At 40.5% G+C, this 19,452-nt stretch overlaps 1 protein-coding gene and 1 long non-coding RNA gene across 4 annotated transcripts in view; both read right to left on the bottom strand.

The window, feature by feature from the left end:
- Positions 1-19,452, bottom strand: part of pde5ab (phosphodiesterase 5A, cGMP-specific, b) — a 100,561-nt gene that overhangs the window by 80,926 nt on the left and 183 nt on the right. The gene's annotated exons all lie outside the window — the stretch shown is intronic.
- LOC118300847 lies at positions 4,503-19,450 on the bottom strand. 3 transcript variants are annotated; one of them, XR_007030188.1, is made up of 4 exons: positions 13,477-19,450; positions 12,099-12,754; positions 11,043-11,995; positions 4,503-10,488 (listed from the first exon to the last, which is right to left on the bottom strand). It is a non-coding gene; the product is annotated as an uncharacterized LOC118300847 (long non-coding RNA). The 3 variants fall into 3 exon arrangements; XR_007030187.1 differs by having other exon boundaries at positions 11,043-11,359; positions 11,824-11,995; positions 12,099-19,445; XR_007030186.1 differs by having other exon boundaries at positions 12,099-19,450.

The raw sequence follows: 19,452 nt of genomic DNA on the forward strand, positions 1-19,452 counted from the left end.
ATACATAAAGTTGTCATTTAAATAAGAAAAATACTGTATCCTATGCAACAGGATATGAAGCACACAGACCAGAGAGATATGAAAACAATCATCCACAGATACTGCGTGAAATGTGCAACATGATTGCATGTACCAAATATGGACACACACTACATCAGCATACATGCATCCACACATACTACACATAATGTACATACACACACAGTACATATATGAAATGTGTTAACATGTTATTCAAACCACAAAATACTGTATCAAATGCATAAACACAAATAACACATTCATGCATTATGTAACACAACTATATGCCTGAGGTACTGTATCAAATGCAAGCAGGCATGCACACACATGAATCAGAAACACAAACTTGCTCTCTCTCTCTCTCTCACATACACACACGCATACACTCGCTCTGTCTCTCTCACAAACACACACACACACACACACACACACACACACACACAAACACACCGAGTCAGAAAAAAAGAGTGTGCACAATTCTGCTCATTCTTCACAGTGTGTCAGCGGACTTTGCCCTGGGGCCTGTCCGCCTGGAGCCGCTCAGTAAACAAGTCTGGAACATGGATGAAGGAAATAAAAACCTGACCAGGCCATCAGGCGTACCTGAACCAGACATCAGCTCACAGTACTTGGACATCAATGTTGTCAAAAGAAACCTTTAAAAATGTTTAAACTCACTAAGAAACTCATAAGACAAAAAACAGCTGTTTTTGTCTTTTTTTCCTGTAGCCAAACAGCTTAAAGCTCCGACCACTCTGCAGCACAATACAGCAAAAGTCGGCCCTGCTGAAGGTATTATGCAGAAAAATATTCAGTCAAGGAGATAAATGCCTTCTTTTCAGCCTGAATACAGGGCTGTTTGCGAGGAGAGCTAAGTTTAATGGCTTCTCTTCATCCAGCAAATGTTTGAGGAAACACAGACGTGTGTCTGCACAGCGTCAGCACAGAGCAGGGACAACAGGAATAAATCTGAGAGCGAGAGCGACAGAGCTGAACGCTTCCAGCTCGAACCGCAGTGTTCCTATGCAATCGCCACAAAGACAGCAGTTGAAAGAAATCATGTCCTTTAAGCCTTCAAATGTTTGCATCAATCTACTGACTTGAACTTGAGAGACATTCTGGCCCAGCGAACATTTTCAACACAGCCAGCAGACTGGGAGGGTCTGAATGCAGAGGAATAGGATGCATGCAGGGGTCAGAGCTGATGCTCACAATCCCCAACAAAAATACAATTTCCTGAGCGGCTGAAAGATGACAAGAGAAAGTGAATGTGTTTGAACATAGATATAAATCCCATTTTCCCCACTGTGACTCCACTTTGGCAGTTTTGCATTTTAACGGCGCAGAGCGAAAAACAGATGGAAATCATAATAGCAGAGAAACAGGGTGACCCTCATCTTTAAGAGCCTTTTCAATTTAGATAATAGTTCTTACTGAGATTTTCCAGCTGCTTTAGGTGTGCAAATAAATCTAGAAATGACTTTATAGCTGTGTGAATGTTAATCCATGTAACTATTGGGAGAGAGGAATGCATTTGTGGAAAGTTAGACTGGTGCTGGATGATAGATATTTGCCTCTCTTGTGATGGTTGCGACAGATTTACTCGATTTTCCAACCCAACGTTTGTCCAGTGCATGCTGGGAAAGGCAAGGGAGACACACTGCCACAACCTGCAACGCAAGTGTGACACAAAAATGCAATGTTCAGTCATTAAAACTTTTGGCTGTCCCAAGACATCATTTGACACATATGGCTTCTATATTGACAACAAAAGGCTCCAGCTCTGCTCGACCAGACAGAGTAAACAACATCTTAACCATGAACTTTTGTCTTCTCAGATTTTGAGTGATGATAATTGATTGCCTCTCCACCCCCACAGAGGATAAATGGTGCATGATAACAGGCACCCGGCTGAACCATTATCATCCATTTGCTTTTGCCTCTTAGCTTCCTGATTAGCGTTATGCAGATGAGCCTACAGTCACACTGCTGACTAATCATCCCTCTCATCCAAAATGATGAACAAGTATCACCTTTCAGGCACAGAGAAGAGCAAGACATTGTGAGGAAAATCCTCGTGAACTTGCAATATCCATTATTTTTTTTAAACCTTTGAGACCTTTGTGCTTTCAATGCCAAACTGGCTTGAACCTTTTTAAAATATATGTCGCTGATTAGCATCATTTGCCAAAAAACTCATATATTCCTTTCAGATTCCAGAGTCCACAAATTATAAATATCAGAGGATCCCCCAGTCAGAGCTGGTTAATGTGGCCCGGGAAAGGGAAGTTTGGGGCCCCCCACTGAAGCTGCTGCCCCCGCGACCCGACCCCGGATAAGCGGTTGATGATGAGATGAGATGAGATGAGTTTTATGCCCTCCTTCCTATCACCGGCCTCCCATAGGACTTTGGCTTTTTTGCTTCATGCCTGCTTGGAAGGCCCTCAGTTCCTCGTTCATTTGTCTCGCCTGAAAGATGTTTGTCCTGATCTCAATTACTGTCCAGATTTATGGCCGTCTCCACAGTCATAACAATTTCCATAACTCAGCAAAAATAGCCTTGCAGTAGATGTTGCCATCTGGAAGGCATCTATCAGTTTGCAAGGTAATACATATATATTTACATTAGGATTTTGCTGCATTGTTGCCAGTGACCTCTTGCTGAACTCTGAATTTTGTTGGGTAATGGCCCAGAGGAGCTGTCACACCGATTCCTGCCTTAGTTTGCCTGGAAGATAGTTGAGTGAAAGTTGTTTTCAGAGGATAACGTAGCAGTGCAGAGAAAAAAGAGGGAAGAGGATTTACTGGGGGTGTACTACTGAGAGATGTCGGTACTGCTGTAGTTCTTTACAATGTATACATATATAAACACAAAATAAAGCAAAAACGACATGCAGAATTTTAAAAGTGTATCGTTAGGCAAAGTTAGTGATTATCTCAAACCTTTGGTAAGTTTCAACTGTTTCGGGGATGAATAAAAATCACCAGTATTTTAAGACCTGATGCTATCAAATCTTTTATAAAACCTTTTATTTTTGCTTTTGTACTTTAAACAAAAAGCACTGAAAAAAACATTTAGGTAACACTCTTCTAACTTTTAGCTTGCATGAGCATGACTGTCTCTAAAATGAATCACCTGCAGCAGAATATAATATCAAGCTGGGGTTTGTCTTCAGCAAAAATTCACTTGAGGGTGAAGAAACTGAACAAACCCTATTTTATCTATAATTCAAACTTATCAAACTAATAGTAAATAGACTGCTGTCATTTGAGTGTGCCAGACACATTTTAAAACATTTTGTATTCATGCTACATTTTATTTTCAGGTTGTACCTATAGGCTGTGAGCTTCATTTGGACACCACTCAAAATTGTGTCAAAGCTGTAAAAAGGGGTTTCGCTTTTGTGACAGATCTTTTAGTTATTCATCTGTACTTCTTGCTAAACCTGTTAAGATTTAATAATGGTTTGGATTCCATATGAATTTTCAATACTGGATTTAATTTTGATAAAATGCTATTGAACACTATTTATGCCATAATTGGTCACCGCGTGCCCCAGACCCCAGGGGGTCAACAGTATATAAAACCCCAGCACACCCTGTTTTCTCCCTCTTTTTGTCTTCCTGCCTCTTACTTCAAGGAGATAACATCTCCTTCTCCTACCTCCCTCAGGGGAGCAAAAGCCTCTGCTCTCCGAAGATCCTGAACTTCATGCAGGCCAGCCAGAAGCAGACTGCTACGACTTCCCAAAGGCAGCGATGCGAGAGCCTGCCAAACGACCAACCAAGGCTGGAAAGTCTGGTTTTTACATCAGTGGCAGACTCACGGTCTTGTCAACTGAGTCAAGCTCAGGAGCCACCAAGCTGAGTTAGTGTTGAGCTCTAACTCTGTGGAGGACACAAAAGCACACTGAAACCACACAGCACGACTGCTGCATATTTCTAGACACACAAACCGCATCTCAAAAGGATTCTTCTTCTTCTTTTCCTCGGACTTGTTAATGTAACTTGGGCATACAGCATGGCATAACGCAATACCTGCAACAAATGGCCTCATCAAAGAAGCATAGCATGTGGCCGAGCCGACACCTCTGATGCCGCCATTTTGTAGTTTCTTTGTTTACCACCATCTTGATTGTAGTACTTCTCAGACCTTTGACCTTTATGGCCACCTAGTCTGTGTGTACACACACACACACACACACACACACACACACTCTCTCAGACTTGTATATATTTCGTTTGTTGGATTAGATATTGTTGTTTCAGCTTATCTTTTAAATAAATGATATTAAATATGCAGTTTAGTCTATTTAATATTGCATAAGTGTGAGTATTGCCAACCTCTGCTAACTACCAAGGTGGTGATTCTGGTGGTAATTATTAATTAAATTATCATTCAGAATTCCAAATTGATAGTTAGTAAGACTGAATCAGTTGATTGGCTATCATTTCCCTTACTTTTAAGGGTGGTGCCCCAAGGAACTTTGATGTTAATTCAAATTATTATTTAATATTAATATGTTTAATGTTTGATGCAATTGTATTACTTTTGATAGCCATAACTGATCAACTATATTGCTTAGACAAATTGTACTATTACCAATGTCCACGTAAAACATAACATACAGCAAGTTTTGTTAGTTATGGTTGGGAAAATGTATTATATTCCATGGAAACTAATGCTGTCTATGTTCCATTTACTCTGCCCCCCCTTCATCAATCTATTAAGCCCATATCCTCCTGGGTTTTTGACCTCCACTACAGCCAGCCACCAGGGGCGATCCAGATGTTTTGGCTTCACTTTTAGCTATCTCGTAGTTCATCTGCATTTACAGTCTATGGTCTTCAGGCATGCTAGCAGCTCTGAGAAGCTGATCCCAGCCACGGCGGTGCTTTGAGGTGAAAGCTAATATTAGCATGCTAACATGCTCACAATGTCAGTGCTAATCTGATGGAGCTAAGTAGATATGCTTGCCATATTCACCATCTTAGTAGCTAACTAACACTCATGTTGGCAATATTTTATTAAATTTAAATGCATTATTAATTTTAAAACAAATATTTTCAGTTTGGCCCAAAGTTGTTGACTGACCAACTCACAGACCAACAACGCCATCCTTACAGCCATACAGATACCAAGGGAAAAATGTATGAGAAACATCCTCAACTCAAAGTTTATTCACGCTGGAGCTTTTGACCCTCTCACACAATCTTCACCAGCAGATGTTGTTTGCTCAGTTGTCATGGAACTGCACTTATATTACTTATTGTCCAAATTTTAGATCCAAGTGGACAGACAGTGCAACAGTTTGTCAGAGCGTCCAGGTGCACAGCAAGTTAAAGTAGAAACCAATAGGACAAGCAGTAGAAAGATTTGTCACAGTGAACTGAACTAACAGAAATGCTGATTCAGTTTAGTCCCAGGAATTAAAGCAAAAAAAAGGTTTTTCCCCATCTACCTTTACGTCTGCCCCTGAGTAATCTAGAGTCTGGATTTCTTCTCCCTGGTGGATTTCTAAAGTAAAGACATGTTCCTCCAAGATAAACTGGACCAAACAAACATAATTAAAGGCTGATTAACTGTAAAAAAAAAAAAACTAAAAAAAAAACTTGCTATAGACCATGGGTGGCCAACCAGTCCAATTTCCACTAACATATATGTTTTGTGTTCTTCAAAGAAATTAAGTTAATATTCATATACATATTTTATATATAAGGGAAGCAGAGAGGCTTCTGTTCTCTTCTGAACTACATAAAAGACATTGTCAATAACGACAGCTGATTCTCCAGTTCAGGGATCAGTGTACTGAGTGGACCTTCACTGAAGGAAGGAACTTAGAATAGACAGGCGAGCAGATCTTTGAGCAGCAGCAGCTTCAGAGCTCTGAGGACTGAGTCCTGCAGGTCTTCAGTCCTCAGCTGGTCTTTACTAGGCTCAATTACTGCAGGTTACTTCGGCAATAAAAACTACAGCACAGGGATCACTCCGCAGGATCAGCTTGTTATTCACGCTTGTGTACCCGAGCACATGTACAAGGTGAGGGAGCACTACGCCGCACAGGAGCACACAAATAGCCGTTCTCGACTACAGACGGACTTCAAAGCACTTGCTAGCCTAGTAACATAAAATGGTAAATATAACCCACAATGCAACGATCTGTAAAATACCTTAATTACGCTGGTACTTCCTCCATTAGAAATTGATATCTGTTGGTTGTAATGAATAAACACGCAGTTTTACTGCCCCAGCGATACCTTATTAGAGTCATTACGGTATTCGCTTTCTCCTGAGCGGTGCTGAACTTTCAAGACAGTTTTTCTGTTTGTTCAGTTTGACACTCCGTAAGATTACTTTGACCATAGAAGTCTTACAATGGATGCGAAATTCTAGTTGACAGATTTCCGTTGTAGACACGGAGAACTTGAATCCCTGGTTTAGTCCTCACCACAGTCTGAAACTGAGTCACTGAGTCAAAAAAACTTTAAAAGAAAACTAATGCAGAACGTAAGCTACTTGGATAACGGATAGAGAAACTGTCCCACATGAGAATGAACCACCTGCAGGAAAAAGGCCAAATATCTCCAGACAAAGCACTCTGTGTGTGTGTGTGTGTGTGTGTGTGTGTGTGTGTGTGTTTGTGTGTCATTGGCTACCTTTGGGGATACATTTTAGACCGAAAATCAGTCATTAGGGGACAAAAGCTGTGTCCCCAATTTGAAAAAGGTAGATGTTAGTGTCAGCGATTCGGCTTTGGGCTAGGCAGGGAGTGGCAAAATAAAAATTGATATAACTGTATTTTTTTTGCTAGTGTATACCTTGTCTTTTACTTCTACCTGTCTATTTCAGGTGTGTGTGCATGTATATGGAAAAGCACCCTGTGGAAACACTGTGGGGGGGGGGAATCAGTGTTGAGTGGAAACACACTCATTAACGCTGTTTGTGCAGGGTTGTGTGTGCGTGTGTGTGTTGTGTGTGATGCCCCAGGGTTGTCCTCAGATGTTGTTTGGTTACTAACCTACACACACACACACACACACACACACACATGCACGGACACGCACGCACGCATGAACGCACACACACAGTGTCCCTCATGTTGCACTTGTGTCCACACAGGATTGATCAGTACAGGCTGCTCATCTACATGCTCCCTGGTCAATAATTTCAGTACACGAGTCATACTGAAGAACAGAAACACTGATAGACGATAGAAGAGAGATGTCATGGTCATAGAATTATAGTCGTGGTCATAGAATTATAATCGTGACAGAAAAATATAGATAGTTACTACGTGTAGAATTTGAAAATTCCTACCCAGTCTAAAACAACATAAAATATGTTGGTAAAAGTTACATTTCTCTCAAGTTAAACTATGTAACTTCTGCTGAACAGTGGCCACACTGTGGCAACTACAGGATACAGGTAAATGTGAAAAAGTATAGTAAAAGTCGTAAGACGTAAGACACGTGTATGCCATGTGAACATGCTGAAGGCTTATGTTGCCAGGCCTAGTGACGCAGCTTCATCAACTTCACCTAAGGTGTTGCCTGTAGCTTTAGCCTCAGTGCTTCCCTCCTACTTGCCCCTGGAAGATGACTTGGTCATGCAAGATTCTCCTGTTCTGTGTGCACGATTGCAATACTCACAGGTGTTAAGCAATTTGGAGAAAAATCTGTCTCATCTGTCTGAATCCCATAAGAGTGACGTCATAGGGTTGATTGAAAGTCACAGGGCTCTATTTTCAGATGCACCCACCCAAACGACTGTCTTAAAACATGACATTGATGTTGGTGATTTTCGTCCTATTAAGCAGCAGGCTTATCGTGTTAATCCCACAAAAAGGGCTCAGATGCAGAAGGCAATATTTACAAAAGCATGGCTTTGCTATTCCTAGTTCCAGTTCATGGAGCTCTCCATGTTTGTTGGTTCCAAAGTCGGATGGAACACCATGCTTTTGTAATGATTTTTGAAAAATAAATGCTGTAACAAAAATCAGATTCCTTCCCTCTTCCTCGTGTGGAGGACTGTATTGACAGAGTTGGAGCTGCTCGCTTTGTCACCACGTTAGACTTGCTCATGGGATATTGGCATGAGCCCTTAACAGCCCGTGCTTCTGAAATCTCTGCATTTGTGACCCCAGACAATTTCCTACAGTATACTGTCATGGCATTTGGCATGTATAATGCCCCTGCAACTTTCCACTTAGGATGACAGCCATATCATCTTAAGGGAGAGGGTTCTCTCTCTCTCTGTGTGTATGTTCTGTGTCTTTCTGTTCTAGGTGCAGCTCTGATGGCTGATTCCAGCCACCTTTGTGAATCTGTGGGCGGAGTCTATAAAAGCAGCTGCTGATTCTCCACTCATTCTTTCTCCATGATGCCGGCCACCATTATCATTTATTGTTTATACTTCCAATAAATGTTCTCTTTATTTACCATCCGGCTGTTTCCCCTGCTGATTTCTCTATTTGTGTTGTGGCTTTTCGAGCCGGCCGTAACAGTATGTTCATCCTTCAACTTCAGGCAAGCATTTGACCTGCAGCTGGTCTCTAATAGGTTTCTTCAAGATTCTCCTCTGGGCGCAGCTCTCTGCGTCCCTGGCCAATCAGAATTGGATAAATGTTATTTTATCCAGTGGTAATCTCGCGACAGTGTCAGGGGTCCTGCCGTAAGGAAATGGCCTTGGATGTAAACAAGCTGGAGTTTAACACAATCAGCTCTAAGTTCAGCTCGTGACCACACGAAGGCAACGGCTCAAACATGGAGATGATTCTCGTATATCAGCGTAAACGACGGCAAAGTAACTGCCCGCTTAGTGTCACCCTATTATCCGGCGCTGCATGGTGTGTCAAGCCTCTCTGCCTGGGCACAGCCGGGCATGGACTCGGTACTGTCGTACAACCACTTCCCGGTGTCTCCAAACTGGTGCAACTCCAGGCACAACAACAACTTTATGGCCAAAAGGAAAGGAGAGCAAAATGTATGTTCAAGTAATCATATATTTTGATAGTGAGTGGGATGATTTAGTGAAAAAAAACTCAGGAGAGTCACTATCTTCTTATGTGTGTAACTTTAATTTTGTATGGTATTGTATTGTCCCGCTCTTCTTAAAAAAATCTAGTGCTGTTTTGTTGCTGAGCTTTGTAGTGCTGTTTTCTGTTTCTTTGCCCCCCCCCCACAATTTTTTTTATCACCAGCCACCGCTGTAACGCAGTCAAATCTTAGCCATTCAAAACTCAGTTTCAGTGGGACTTACACTTTGAGGACATCATTATCTCTGATGTCCATTGCAAACAAACACCCATGAATCTACTTAGAAATCATTGGAAAAAAGACACTCAGTGACCTTTGAGATCTAGAAAAGTTTTCAAGTTTTTCAGCATGCAGACAAAAAATTTGTTGTCGCCAAGTGCAAACTGAGCAGAGGTGTATAAAGTACTTGAAAAAAAATAACTAAGTAAAATTACAAATGCCATAACTGAAAATGACTTTGGTTAAAGTCACCCATAAGAAAATCACTTGAGTAAAAGTCTTAAAGTAGCTCACATTAAATGTACTTAAGTATCAAAAGTATCTTGTGAAAAAAATATACTCAAGTATCAAAAGTACAAGTAAAGTACAAAGTATTTTTATAGTATGAATAAAAAGAAGCAAAACAACCAAAAATGGTTCTCCCCTTGTTCTCTTTCAGGTGAATGAAATAGATGTGGTATGACAAAACAAAAACAAAAAAACACCTGAGCAAACATTTGGAGTGAGTGAATCAAGTGTCTCGTGTCTGCCTGAGGACATAACTATAAATAAAGCGTCTGTCTGCCTAAGAACACAAAAAAGTGCCTCCTCTCTGCCTCAGAGAACACAACTAAATAAGGTGCCTTGTGTCTGGTTAAGAATACAACTTAAAAAAATACATTCTCACTACACACAGCACCATCACTGCAGACTGGTTGCACATCACTTTTCTGAACAATGTCTTGCACAAACTGTATTGCAAAATTTCCCTTAAGGACCACTTTTCCACTTTTAAACTATGATGGGGGAATCCTCATGGGCTGAGGCATACTAACACCAAACACAAACTCTATGGTTCTGGTTCAAGTGGTGATTGAGAAGTTGAACTTGCGGTTCATCCTCAGCAGAAGTTGATTTTCAAAAGTGTTCGCAGCTAGCCAAGCTCTTTTTGGGCTGAAGATGAGACCTGCTATGCTGAACAGTCTTTCACAGGCTGCAGAAGCAGGCAGAGGTGTGTTGAGTTTGACAGACAACTTGAGAACCACAGGAAACGTCTTCAGTATCTTGATGTGTCTGTTGAGTAGGTCAGGTACGAATCAAGCTGCTTGGTGGCGCTTGGTGTTTCGTGGGAACTTTTCAGGACATGGAAGAAATCTCCCTCATCAGATGAGCCGGATCCGACATCTGCTGAAATGGAAGGATCCTCCAACTGCTCCCTGATGTAGTCCAACCCTGAAACAAAGGGAGGGTGAAACTAGCATTAGTACAGCCAGGGTATGTGCACATTTTTATAGGACAAATTTAATTACATTTATGACATTTTCCATAACTCTAAAGGAAAAAATAATATTACATTGACAAACAATCAGAAACAAAAGGCCAAAACTAGCAAAAAATAAATAAAATAATAGAAAAAAAGTTAAGACAAATTGTGAAAATAGCAGATCTACAAGCTCGCAATGCGAGGAAGTGTGAGCTTGCAGATTGGCTACTTTCAAAATTTCTGTATCTGCCAAATTCAGGGAATAAACAAGGAGAGAAACACAAATTTAATGTCTTGACTCTGACAATTCCAGACATCTTAAGATATTTTCAGGCCCTGAACTTCAAAAACTCAATTTACAGTACCCTAATTACAGCTGAAATACTATCAACCTAATTCAGAATTAGACTGATGTATGAAATTAATAATAAAATAACATAAATTGGTAAGTGTACATTAAATTTGTAATTTAATGTATATTTGCTAAATTTCCTTCATTTTAAAGATCTTCATGTTGTCTTACTGATTCTCAGTGTAGCATTATCTTTGATCCAGGCCGTTCTGAACTTTGGGATGAGAATCGCTGCAGCAATCAATTCAGGGTCTCGTAACATCTCGCCAAAACAGTTCTGGATGCCCACTTGAATGGCTTCAACCAATGGCTTGCAGTGCTTCAGTGCAATCTTTATTTTTTCCAGTTTGCTGCTCAGCAGGGAAATCGTCAGATGAAGCCATCCCATCTGGACTTCCGCTTCTCCTTGGAGGATGTTGATGGACTGGGCGACAGGGCTCATGGTGGTGTAGTACTCTTTGAGAAAAGTGTGCTCAACTGGATGGAATCTGTTAGGGAGAAAACAAACCACTGTTTTACATTATGCATGAATATTGTACCCAATAATCAGTAACCTAGAAAACATACAAAGCAAGGTTTTACAGTACATTGTGTATGAACCAGTTCTGAGGTTGTCTACGGCTCCTTATAATGGTTAAGTTTACTTGAGCGATCGAATATTTTTACCACCACTAGAATGCAGTAGTAGGTAGGTTGGAGCATAGTACTTTCACCTCGGGGATCATTTCTAAAGGGGTTAAGTGGTTTTTAAACGAGTCTCATTTAAATATGACACAAGTCAGGGACATTCACAGAAGCCATGGCAGGCAAAAATAAATAAAGAAATAAAAAATACATAATTCCAATTTACATTGGAACCTTCAATTCTGCACAGATCTCTCTCAAAGCTGGCTCTCCCTTATCTCTCAGAATCTTGAGTAGCCTTTCCACAGCCATAAACAGCGAGTTCCACCTGGTGGCATTTTGTCGAAGCAGCTGGAGGGAGCAGGCATCTTCCACAGCTTCAGCTGCTTGGCAGGATCTTCCACACTTATTCCACAGCCCATGACACTTGCTGAATGTTGAGCGTTACAGTTTTTTGTATCCATCGCTGGCTGTTGCTTTTTCAGCATCAACTGTAGACACTAAGTTGAGGAGAAGACAAGCACATCATTGATGTTTTGGAAGCTTGAACTCAAAGCCATCATTCTCATCTAAGATCGAAGTCACGTCAACAAATTCCACTACCTCCTCCATCTCGTTCCCTTCCTCATCCTCTTTCTCTGCCTCTTCTGCTACATTGTTGTTCTTGTCCCCACTAAAAACTTGGAAAGCCTTTAGGAAGTTGGAGCCATTATCGGTTGTTTTCCTCACAACTTTGTTCCTGATGCCATATTCAGAATGGGTGGCATTGAGTGCGGCGGACAAAACATCAAAGGTGTGGGAACCTCTTAGTTGTCTGCAAGCTAGGGCTGCTGATTGTCTAGTTAGGTCTGTAGGGTAGACCAAGTGGGCAGTCACACCAAGGAAGCTCCTTCTCCTAACTGACCAGCAGTCTTTAGTGTTGGCGATGTGGTCCACTTCACTCATCTCCTCAGTTACCATGTTTTTCATAGTCTTTGCTAAATCTTCAATCATTGATCGCAGGGTGGCCCGTGTGATGACTTAACAGTAGGAAGGAGATCTGCGAGAAGCTCCCTGAAGGCTTCATTTTCAACAGTTGACAATGGCTGGAGCCCGTTGACAACATACTTAACAATGGCCCTGTCAACTGCACTCTGAGACATGGATCGGGTATCCAGCAAGGTGGTCTGTTTGAGGGTGGAGGTCCCAGCTTCCGAAGCCCTCTTTCTTTTCTTTGAAGTCAGCTGCTCATATTTTTTCAGATGGTGTGGATGTGCTCTCTACATGAAAAATACATGAATAAAATAAATAATATTATTAGTTTAAATGATACTCAAGACATCATTCAACAGTTACCACAATGACAGGTCTGGATTGTTCTAACCACTTTCACACTGGTGTCCCAATTGTGGGCATGTCCAACATTGATAAAAATGTTGGTCAACTGTTAACTATATTTTATCTTTCAATCATGCAGCACACTGAGCTTGGACATTTGCTTTCCCCCCTTTTTTGTGGTTAACATAAGTGCAGTTTTGGTTCCAACTTTTGCAGATGTGCTCTATATCTGGTAATTATTACACAAAAACAAATCTATTTTATTGAACAGCATGCTATTTCACTACAGCTCCTTGTACGATCTGTTTGTGTATTTTTCAATAATAACGTGAAGCACTTGATATTGAAAATGTATCATTCAGGAGGAAAACTGCCTCCTTCGAGTAGGTTAAGATGCTAACCCTTTTTTATCGACACCCCTGCAGAACAAGTTGCACGAGACATTATCTAGAATAAAGTGTAATAAAATACTGTGTGTGTGTGGGTGTGTGTCGCGTAGGTTTATCCATACTTGTCCACGCCACCACGTGTGATACTAACGTTACTAGCAACGTTAACTTGCACATAATGTTGGCTAAAACTATGTTTTATCAGTAATTACATATTTATACTCCTGGCACATGAAATGACATTGGCAGAGATTAACGTTACTTAATTCACTTACCTCAATGTGTTTCTTAAGGTTGGATGGAGATTTCTTAAACGCCTTTACCTCGTGGCACTTTGGTAGGCACAAGAGGCACTTCATTCTGTATGTTTTTGGATTTTCCCCCATCCCAAGGTAGCCAAACATTGTTGCCAGGTATGTCCATGGCGGGTGACTGTCGTCTTCTACCAAAGGAGATGCTGTCAGAGTGGTAACATCTTCCGTGTCTTCCTCATCAACGTTAACTGCGGAGGTAGCCATGTCGATCTCCACCATCCCGGCCTTACCTCTAATCTTCGCGAGAGTACCGTACGTTGTTCTTCTCGTCCTCTCGGACATTCCCATTCCAGATAATCCTTTGATGATTAATTATATTTCTATTTTAATTTGTAACGAGTAACGAGGTGGCAAACGTCAAAGTAACGGAATAAAAGTATATTTTTTAACTTTTAAACGTAGTAGAGTAAAAGTAAAACTCATGATTAAAAAAAAACTCAAGTAAAGTACAGATCCTAAAAAAAACTACTTAAGTAGTGTAACGAAGTACAACTACTTCGTTACTATCCACCTCTGAAACTGACCCCATGGCCTTGCTACACTTCCTATTTATTATGGGAACTGTGGGAGTGCCACAGTGTCAGACTTGAAAATGGTGTTTGTTATAGTCCACCAAAAAATGAAATAAGAAGAAGAAAGAATACATATTTTGTATTTATTTGCATTGTTACAAATATAAGTGTGTTTTTAAGTTGACATTTTCTTCAACTGAAGCTGAACCCAGGAGTAATCTTAGAACAGGCTGTTTTAACTGCAATAATATAAATAACATAAAAACTGTGAAACGTGCTAATAAATCACAGTCTGTAAAACATCAGTTGAGAAACAGTCAAACAATATAGTAATTGTCTGTAGACAAACTACTCCACCAATTCAAAGAAGTACTAATAGAGATTCCCTCATCTCCACACATAGCTGGAATATCTCAACATCACAGAGTACATTAATAATTTACTAATATTGATTACTCTGTTTGGAGTCTGTAAACTGTGGGACTATCATGGTTATCATAGCTTGTATATCCAGTTCCAGTTCCTAATGATATGAATGTGTCAAGTCTATCCTGCCTGTGGCAATTATGAATTGTATCTACCAATAAATGCTGAAGCAGCAGATAATTTGTTAGGTCAGTCTGAGAGGATCTGGACTTCAGTCAGTAAAGGAGAGAGCAAGAACACACCTCTGAAATTAGGCCACCAACTACTTCAGTTAGCTGATAATCATAATCTGTCTTTTTTTAATCATTAAGAATAAAACAAAGTTAATTTAAATCAGCCCCTTTTGATATCAGACTGAACCTGTTCTATGAAAGCTGCTTCCTTTTGTACATCTCCTGATTCATTGACATGGATGGGTCAGGAGCATAGACTGTATATAAACATCACCCATTGGTTTCTGCAGGCCGGTTTTGAACAGGTCAGGAGTCCTGACCCATTTCATCTCATCAATAGTCATAATCATGGCGAATATAGTATTTTAAGACTGACCGTCTTTACATGAGTATGATTATGCAGCTACAGGCTCAACAACACTCGATACAATGTCCCTGACACTAAGATGTATAAAAAGACAGTAAATGTTAGATTTACATTTGAAACAAACACTGAATTGATGTAACGTTGCTCCATATCAATTCAATGACGAGAACATCTAGAAGGCCATATGACTTGAAATGTGTGCAACTGTTGTGCCCCCAGCTAGCAATACTCAAATATAAGACACTGTCGTGATTACTGCTTGTTCTGCTGCCCCCAATTGGACAAAAAAGCCTATAGTTCATTGATGTTTTGTAAAAAAATTTGTACATGAAAAATGCATTAGAAAATTATCCAATTTATAATAGCATTTTAAAGCTGCTTAAAACATAATGACACAATTATTGAAATAAAATTATTCCAGTGGCACACTTAAGGCTCCATAACCAAGTGACATTCCTAGTTCTGAAATAAGTGATATGTAAGATGTTGCTTTGTAGAGTCACAAAGAGATTAAATCAACGCAGCCACGTTTCAGTGGCATTTTATGAGGTGAAAAGTTTCAGTACACCCATGCTCTTTTCTCTCCACGTCTGCTCTGTTAACTGGATTAGCTTCAGTGTGGCTGCAAGCTGATGAATAGCCAGCAGTAGGTGTTAGGTAACGTGTTGGGGCAGAGCGGGTCCAGGGCATCCATCATAATCATCACCGACTGGGGAGGTCTGTTCTAGATGCTGATGCTGAGTTGGCTGGCATTCAGCTGTGGAGGGGAGGGCTGGCAGAAACAAACCTTGTGGAGAGGAAAAGTGAACCACCTGGTCTACCCATAAGTTCTGCGGAATTTTTTAAAATTCCTAAATGCAATCAATGGCGTTGACTGACAAACCCATCCACTTACATGCGTACAGTATTTTTCCAGGGGAGGGCAGTAAGTCGTTAATGCAAGACAAACATTTCTGCGACCAACTGGCGCCCACAAACTTGAAGAAATTTTGCTTTTGAAAGACAGGGAGAAAGTCTATTGAAGGTTTAGTCTATTGATAATGTGGATATGTAAGATCCCAAAAGAAGTAACTATTTTAGAACCTTTCAGAGGGATTCATTAGTTTGGGATCTCAAATTGGAGATCTAAAATTAGCAGTTGGCCCCAATGATCCCTCAAACACTTTTCTTCACCTATAACTATACAAGAACATCAATAATGAATGATGCAATTCCCAATAATTACTTTTACAAAATCTTACTTTTTATCAGTTTTGCTCATTGCTAACCTTGTGAAGCAACTTGCAAATTAAAATCCATATTTCCAGAACCCTAGCTATTCACTTTTAGATGAGTGGTTTAGACCAATTGGAGAGGAACTGCTGGCAGCTAAAGGTGTGTCTTAGGTGTGATGAAAGCAGGAAGTGATTGTGAGCAACAACGATGTCACCCAAAGGCGTTAGTTTAGCCTCTGCTAGAGCATTATTAATATAACTATAATCTTAAGCCAGCTGTGGCCAAAAGAAATTGCAACTAAAATTGGAATTACATCATTGTTAATGTTAGTCATGTAAAAATGTTTCCATGACTGGTACACCACAAATGCAAGATTTATTTCAGCCAGAAAAGTTAGGTAAATTAAGTTCAACCGACAAATAAAACTGTGCATGAAATAAACAGCAGACTGAATCTGCTGGTAACATACCACGACATGAAGTAGCTTGTATAACACCAGTGTTACCTTTTGAACTTCTCAGCACATGCTGGAGCTCAGTTATTATTAGTGATAAGGTGTAGCAGTTAATCTTTGTCTCCGGCAGCTCAGTTCATGGCCATAATAAGCCATCAAATTATTCACCTTCTTCCATTCTGTATATTCTCGCCCATTCACAGATTCATTGATTCGGTTTCCCAGCTCACAAGAAGGCTTCGTTGCCTCTCTTGCGGAAACATGTCCTAGATTCTACACACTGGCCAGCTGGCTCTGTCCTGCCCCTGATAGGTACCATGAAAAATGTGGTCTGCTCAGTGTAAGTCAGATTTTAGACACAGTGCTCCTTCAAGGCTTCTGGAGCTGAGGTTAAAAAGTGTGAAACAGAGGCCAGAAAACTCTGCAGGTGTCCTCCCGAGTATTGATCTCAGGGCGTGAAAGAAAATCAATACTTTCTGAGTTGTTTTTAGTAAAGTCTGACACATTCAGCAGGTATCTGGATGAGCTAAATGAAACATGGAACAGCCTTTCCACATCTGTTCCCTTTATTCTGCTCCCACCCCTCTCTCTGTTATTTCTTCTACATCTCATATTGGGTTTTTTTTTGGTTTATTTTTAACCAGCTATGGCTTGGAATAGCTTGCATCCTGAAATGGAAATTTAGGATGAACACAATGGGAACTTGGCTCGAACACTGTCACCTCAAGAGGGAATAAGTGACTCATGTAACTTCAAAAGAAATGACTGCAGCCACACCAAAAAGAAGAGAGGAATAAAGAAAGAAAAGCTGTTGAGAAATTGTGAACCAAACAACAAAAACACAGCTTCATACCAACACTTGTCCACATTAAAACATTTCACGATGCTTGTACATCTTTGATCTTACTTTTTTCATTAGGCAATTGTCACTCCTGGAGTGATGAAAAGCACATGGCCTTTGCTTACATGTTCCGATTATAAAGTAATAACTTCCAAGCGGGGCTCGCAGGCCTAATCTAAATCTAGTCGAAGAGCAGGGCCATTAATCAAACTGTTACACCCAAAAGGGTTTTTATACAACTACAGATAGAGAAAATAGACCCAATTTTAAACACACCACTGTCCACAGTGTTTATATCCAGCCAGGGGTTAGACATGCTGTATTGTCTCAATAGAAACAGATCAGTGTATTTGTAATGGATGAATGTTTGAAATGCCAAAAGTAACTTTTTTTTTAATCAGCCCATTACAAAAAAACTTGTGTTAATTTTTGCCACTAGAGGGCAGTGAAAGAAATAACAGTTGTTATTTTGCCTTTCGAGAAGTGATAATTCTCTGCAGGTTTGCCTCCAAGAGTAACACTTTCCACATTACACATATTCGTTTTATTTATTGTTGATATAAAATATATTGATTCATGCAGCCTTAAACCATGAGACAGAGAGCTGCAGCTTGGTTTTGTCCCCCTAAGCTGGTATTTGCAGAGTTTTAATCAACTTAAAATAATGCATAATTCCAAGTAAGCGCTCGATCTTTTGATGTTGAAATGTGGATGCCAATAATACCTTACTGAGGTTTAAGTGCAAAAACACTTTCCACTTTGCCTCATTTCCCACACAACCTATAATTCCTCCAACATGCACACATCAAGGCTCAGGGGTAAAGCAGCCCTACGTGCTCCGTTCGTCCCATCCACAACCCACATTTAAAAAGGACTCTGCAGATAAACATTTCTGACCCTATGTGGTGGAAAGCAAAGCAAAAGGTCCCCTGTAGATATTTCCACTGTTAAGCAGGCCAGATTGAAGAATGAGGAGCAGGTCCAGAAGAGAGAAGACAGACGCCTTATATAGTCAGAACAAACTCATCCTCAGGCTCAGGTAGCCAACATCTCTGGGATGTTAAGCATCCAGAACTGATGAGCTGGTTCTGGAGATAAAGGGAAAAATGTCAAGAATCCTGAGTTCAGAGGGGGGAAGCATGAGGAAGAAGTGAAGGACCCTGGTGTTTGTGTGTGCAAAGTTGTGTAAGAGAGAAAGAAAATGATCTTGTAAAAGTGAGAAAGAAACTAAAAGCACAAGAGATAGAGAATAGTTAATATAAAGACAAACATAATCCAAAAAGACAAACTGACCAGACCACAAGCCAGAATCTCTGCTCCCCTCAGCTGACCCAGTCAACCACGCTAGTCCACTCTCAGAAGGGGTGGGAGGGGGGTCAAAGCTTTAACTGTCAAACTCCATCCCCCATTTCCAGGACCTGGTTCAGATTCAGCTCACAAGTCCTTAGACCTTTTGGGACTAGTGTTGCGGAATGCTGTGGGATCTGCGCCGACTTTTTTTTTTTGTCCTTAATGACGGCATGTATTTATTTACGTTAGCCTTTGTGGGCGGCAACAGCGACATGTGAAAAATCATCTGTGAGGATGGGTTGTTAAAGTGTGAGAGTTCAGTTCTTTCAGCGCGGTGTGAACGTCTCACTCAGAAGGAATTACAATCAGATTGTTCTATTATAGTCAATTATAGTAACACACACACACACACACACACACAAACACACACACATACACACACACTCTCTCTCTCTCTCTCTCTCTCTACTTGACTTCATTACAGTCTGTGGGTAACGCACACAAAATCGTCCCTCATTAAAAAAAGCACAAAACTCTCTTCACTCCCTCAAACACAGAAAAAGGAAACACACACACACACACACACATTGGGAAAATCTCTCACTGATAATGCGGTTGTGGTCGTCTAAACCAGCAGCCCCCATCCTCGCTTGCGTGTT

The sequence above is a fragment of the Scophthalmus maximus genome, chromosome 2, assembly GCF_022379125.1.
Source record: "Scophthalmus maximus strain ysfricsl-2021 chromosome 2, ASM2237912v1, whole genome shotgun sequence".
Classification (NCBI taxonomy): domain Eukaryota; kingdom Metazoa; phylum Chordata; class Actinopteri; order Pleuronectiformes; family Scophthalmidae; genus Scophthalmus; species Scophthalmus maximus.